This window comes from Xenopus tropicalis, chromosome 8 (genome assembly GCF_000004195.4).
Source record: "Xenopus tropicalis strain Nigerian chromosome 8, UCB_Xtro_10.0, whole genome shotgun sequence".
Lineage (NCBI taxonomy): Eukaryota > Metazoa > Chordata > Amphibia > Anura > Pipidae > Xenopus > Xenopus tropicalis.
In genome coordinates this window covers 132,418,974-132,425,339 of record NC_030684.2, presented here as the reverse complement: position 1 = coordinate 132,425,339, position 6,366 = coordinate 132,418,974, and positions in this window count along the sequence as shown.

Genomic DNA, 6,366 nt, shown 5'->3' with positions numbered 1-6,366 from the left:
AACCAATACAAAACAGCACAGGGATCATTCCCAGGCTCCGGGCAATGGGGGCAGATAGGGTGTCAGTACTGCACCCAGTTATACCCCCAGCAAAGGTGCTTGCACCTATATCTGCTCCTTATTACTCTTATGGAACCCTAATTACCTGAATGGTCTGTGCCAGCCCCGGGTACAACATGGGTTAACCCTGCTATTACCCCTTGCCTGGGGCAGTTAGTATTCCCAGGGTTCCTTTGCATGGTGCACCCCCAGGGACTCCCCTTTTTTCCCAGCTTACTCATACCCCTAAAGTGACTATGTTGCCACAATGCATTGTGGGTGATAATCATGACAAATGGGACTGATATTTTGCAATGACACACCTTATAGTTTTGGGGTGTTGCTTGAAGGGAGGGATGCCACCCTCTTTTTGGGCCAGGGGAGTAGGTGGAGGCATAACATAGGGCGGGGCAATGATGTTTTAGGGTGGGGAAATGGGCGGGGGAAGGGGCGGGTCTGTACTTATAAGGAGTAATACTGTAGCAGAGAGGGTCAGGGAAGGGAAGGATATGTAGGGTGTTACACATGGTAGTTACATTGCTGGTAAAATTGTAATTCTGGCCCCACCCCTAGTTGGTGATTAACCGCCTGCCCAGTTGAATACCGGCGCCCTATTGGAGGATCCAGCTAGCTATTAAATAAAGAGACAAATGGGGCCTATTGACCAAACCAGTTTCTATTTATCTGTCCAACTTGTCCCTTTCCTCCCCATTGTTTCCTCTTCTCTCTGCAACTTTGATCTTCTCTCAAGTCTTTTCCTTCTCTCTGTTTCTGCCTCAGTCCCACTTTTCTCTGCTGATCCTTCTACTGGGGAATAGGGATGGGCTGCTGGGAGTTCTACTGGGCTGGGAGATCCAATGGTACCAGCCTTTCCCATTGTCTCACCTTGTTTCCCTGATTCCCAGTTTCTCCCTATCCCTCCAGCTCCTCAGCCTTAGGAACCCATTACTTCTGAAGCATAACAAACATGGTGTAAATGTGATGATTTTATTGGCTTAGATGGTAATGACTGGTACAAATAACTCAACCTAGATCCGACCTACTCATCCCTTGGAACTGAGGCCCAGCTCTGTAACTCTTGCACCCCCTTCAGGCAGAAAGTGTAGTTACAGGGCAGGAAGGAGTAACCTTACATTCCATAGATAGGCTGTGGCAGTGTAGCAGTGGGGGGGATAATAGCCTCTGGGAAGGGACTGGGGCTGTGGGATAGCAGGTATAGTAGGGAGAGATGGTGCCTATAGTAGCAGTGGGGGGATAATAGCCTCTGGGAAGGGACTGGGGCTGTGGGATAGCAGGTATAGTAGGGAGAGATGGTGCCTATAGTAGCAGTGGGATAATAGCCTCTGGGAAGGGACTGGGGCTGTGGGATAGTAGGTATAGTAGGGAGAGATGGTGCCTATAGTAGCAGTGGGGGGATAATAGCCTCTGGGAAGGGACTGGGGCTGTGGGATAGCAGGTATAGTAGGGAGAGATGGTGCCTATAGTAGCAGTGGGGGATAATAGCCTCTGGGAAGGGACTGGGGCTGTGGGATAGCAGGTATAGTAGGGAGAGATGGTGCCTATAGTAGCAGTGGGGGGTAATAGCCTCTGGGAAGGGACTGGGGCTGTGGGATAGCAGGTATAGTAGGGAGAGATGGTGCCTATAGTAGCAGTGGGATAATAGCCTCTGGGAAGGGACTGGGGCTGTGGGATAGCAGGTATAGTAGGGAGAGATGGTGCCTATAGTAGCAGTGGGGGGTAATAGCCTCTGGGAAGGGACTGGGGCTGTGGGATAGCAGGTATAGTAGGGAGAGATGGTGCCTATAGTAGCAGTGGGATAATAGCCTCTGGGAAGGGACTGGGGCTGTGGGATAGCAGGTATAGTAGGGAGAGATGGTGCCTATAGTAGCAGTGGGGGGATATTAGCCTCTGGGAAGGGACTGGGGCTGTGGGATAGCAGGTATAGTAGGGAGAGATGGTGCCTATAGTAGCAGTGGGGGGATATTAGCCTCTGGGAAGGGACTGGGGCTGTGGGATAGCAGGTATAGTAGGGAAAGATGGTGCCTATAGTAGCAGTGGGGGGATAATAGCCTCTGGGAAGGGACTGGGGCTGTGGGATAGCAGGTATAGTAGGGAGAGATGGTGCCTATACTAGCAGTGGGGGGATAATAGCCTCTGGGAAGGGACTGGGGCTGTGGGATAGCAGGTATAGTAGGGAGAGATGGTGCCTATAGTAGCAGTGGGGGGATAATAGCCTCTGGGAAGGGACTGGGGCTGTGGGATAGCAGGTATAGTAGGGAGAGATGGTGCCTATAGTAGCAGTGGGGGGATAATAGCCTCCGGGAAGGGACTGGGGCTGTGGGATAGCAGGTATAGTAGGGAGAGATGGTGCCTATAGTAGCAGTGGGATAATAGCCTCTGGGAAGGGACTGGGGCTGTGGGATAGCAGGTATAGTAGGGAGAGATGGTGCCTATAGTAGCAGTGGGGGGATAATAGCCTCCGGGAAGGGACTGGGCTGTGGGATAGCAGGTATAGTAGGGAGAGATGGTGCCTATAGTAGCAGTGGGGGGATAATAGCCTCTGGGAAGGGACTGGGGCTGTGGGATAGCAGGTATAGTAGGGAGAGATGGTGCCTATAGTAGCAGTGGGATAATAGCCTCTGGGAAGGGACTGGGGCTGTGGGATAGCAGGTATAGTAGGGAGAGATGGTGCCTATAGTAGCAGTGGGGGGATAATAGCCTCTGGGAAGGGACTGGGGCTGTGGGATAGCAGGTATAGTAGGGAGAGATGGTGCCTATAGTAGCAGTGGGGGGATAATAGCCTCTGGGAAGGGACTGGGGCTGTGGGATAGCAGGTATAGTAGGGAGAGATGGTGCCTATAGTAGCAGTGGGGGGATAATAGCCTCTGGGAAGGGACTGGGGCTGTGGGATAGCAGGTATAGTAGGGAGAGATGGTGCCTATAGTAGGTACAGTAGAGAGATAGAGACATGGTAGTTTATTTAACATTAATAGATAAGAAAAGGTCAATTTCACAGATTAGTTCCAATACTGAATAGAGCAGAGGGAAGACAATAAAGGGGGAATTACTCCCGATGGGCCGGGGCAGGGCTGGGGCAGAGGGAACACACAGGGAGCCTGTAGGGGGGGAGGCGCCATTCATTACTAATATACAGGTTTTGCCCCAACCTGCCCCGAATGTAAATACAACGTGTGTCTCACCCAGCGCCAGGGGTGGGCTTTTCCCAAGGGGATTAGAATCTGTCATCCCCAACCTGTCTTCATTAACCGCAGCGAGTTGGAACGTCTTCTAAATGGGCTCCTATTCTGGAAGGAACCGCGAGTAAATAAACGATGAGCAGAACGTGTAATTGGATCAGGAGAGAGATCCGCTCAGGGTGTAAAGGATTAGGGAACTGATAATGGGTTTGTCAGGGATTAACTCTTCCCCAGCAACGTGTGTAACTAGTCCCTCTCATGGGGCAGAAACAGTCATACAGTATGTACATAGGTTGCCCCAGTGTAGTAAATGTGCCCATACAGGGGCAGATATGTAGGCATCTTAAAGGAAGAATCTCGCTGGAGGGGCCCGAAGCCCCCGGAGGAGCTGAAGAAGCCGCCGGAGAAGGAAGACCCTGGAAGAGAAGAAAAAAGACTACAAAGAAAGAAAAAGTTTAATGGCAACCAATGTATTAGGGGGGCACACTGACCAGCAATGTATTAGGGGGGCACACTGGCCAGCAATGTATTAGGGTGGCACACTGGCCAGCAATGTATTAGGGGGGCACACTGACCAGCAATGTATTAGGGTGGCACACTGGCCAGCAATGTATTTGGGGGGCACACTGGCCAGCAATGTGTTATGGGGGCACACTAGCTAACAATGTGTTAGGGGGGTCCTGGTCACTAATGTATTGGGGGGCACACTAATGGGAGGGGCCATTGGGGGAGTAGCCCTGTGGGAGGGGGGCCAGAAAATGTTGTTGTGAGGGGCCCTGTGATTTCTGATGGCGGGCCTGTGGGACCCTGTAGGGTTTATTTCCGCCCCCCCCCCCCCTCACTGATTGTGGATATGGCGGCTTTGCTGTGCACATTGGCTCATTGGTTAGCACTGCTACCTTGTTGCCAGGGTCAGATATAAAGGTTTTGCACCCATAGACTCCTTCGCTCTAGCCCCCCCACCACTTACATATCCGCCCCCCTGTTTGCACCCCATCTCACTTCTGTTCACATAGTTGCCACCTTTCAGCAGGTTGCACTACCAGAGGGCAGGGCTAGTGATGTTAGGGGCTGAACCATGATGTCATGGTGCAGGGCTATGACGTGGGGATCGGTGATTGGCCTGATTGCAGCTCTGGGGTACTGAGCTCTATTTGGACCAGAACACTATCTGCAAGGGGTATGAATGTTTTCTCCAGGGATATATTATCCAGAAGTTGTTTAATTACTGGTAATCAATCTATTTGCTGTCATCAATACTTAAATCCTCCTAGACCAATCGGAGGCAGTTGTTCAGTCGTTGCTATGGGCTGTGAGAGAGCGGGTCTGTAACCACCTTGCCCAGTGTGTTTGTTTCAGGCTCTGGCAGACGCTGTAAGGGTTAATTGTCCCCACATTCTCCACATATTTAATCAGTCTCCCTTGCATTGTGCTCCAGCCAATAGGAAGAGAGACTAATGAAATGATGGGAAATATTTGGGGCATTAGTCAGATGGGAGCTGATGAAAGGGAAGGCAGGTAGGAACGCTGCAGGCTGGGTGGGCCACACCGTCGTCAGGCTGATCTGTCAGTAGTCACGTATTGTCTGCAGTGAATGAAAAGTGTCATTATTATATATATAATGCTGGCACCTCCCCCCATCAGCCAATACAGGTGTGCAACTGAATATCTGATTGTGAGCTCTTGTGAGCAGGGAGCCCCCCCCCCCCCCCAATCCTGTTTTTATTCAACAGTTCCCCTGTTTTAAATAAATGTATTGGATTCCGTGTAGCAATGGCGCCACCTACTGTAGGACATCAGATATTCTGCTTCCCACTTTCCAAGCCATCCACACACTTCCTATTACAGCCTGCAGAAAGTATGGCACATATACAATATAGGTATTAAGGTACTAAGCACAATTCAGCGGGAACAGCCCCCTAAGTTTGCTCATAGCCTGTACAGAGAGATAACATAAAACTATGGCAGCATAGGGATTCCCCTGTACTAAGCACAATTCAGCAGGAACAGCCCCCTAAGTTTGCTCATAGCCTGTACAGAGAGATAACATAAAACTATGGCAACATAGGGATTCCCCTGTACTAAGCACAATTCAGCAGGAACAGCCCCCTAAGTTTGCTCATAGCCTGTACAGAGAGATACCATAAAACTATGGCAACATAGGGATTCCCCTCTACTAAGCACAATTCAGCAGGAACAGCCCCCTAAGTTTGCTCATAGCCTGTACAGAGAGATACCATAAAACTATGGCAGATAGGGATTCCCCTGTACTAAGCATAATTCAGCAGGAACAGCCCCCTGATGTTAATGACATCCTTATGAGTTCCATGCTCTGCACCGCGTGCCTTTCAGTTAATGACATGTATTTTGCTCTACGGATGAAATACTAAACGCTCAGGTCTATGTGAAAAGTCAACATAAAGTCCCGGGAGAGGCCGACAGAGCTGGATATGGAGAGCCGCCGGTTTTATCTCTCCCCCGGGGGGGTTAAAGGTCTGGCCTAAAAACTTCCACTCCCCGACCCGATGATAAATGATGGAAAATCCAATCCAATCAGCAGGTTTCCGCGTGACGCGTATATCTGTTTCTCCGCGGCCCTCGGAGGAGACGGAGGAAGTGCGCTCACATTCCTGCTATCAAAGTCACTTACCCCTGGCGCTGAGCGTTTACCCAATGAGCTGATCTTGGCTCCGGCAACAGGGAGACCTGCCGGCTGGTTATTCAGCTTGTCCCTAAAGGAACGGGGATGTGAGCGGCTCCATACGGAACTTTCCCACATTTATTCCACCTTCCTGCGCCTGTTTATTTATCAGATTCATCCCGGGCTACCTGTCTGGGCTAGTGATGAGCCAATTTTTTCGCCAGGCATGGATTCGCAGCGAATTTCCGCATTTCGCCAGTGGCGAATTGTTTGCGGGAAACTTCCATGAAAATTCGCCGCAGAAAAATTCACTGCACAGAATTTTTGTTGTCAAGCATCAAATTGGCCGCAGTTGCGTCAAAAAAAGGGCGCAGTCATGTCCAAATTGGGTGTGGTTGCGTCAAATAACGCAGGCCACAAAAAAATATAGGCAAGCAGCAGAAAATAGACGTGGACGACAAAAAAATAGACGCAGGCGACAAAAAAGAG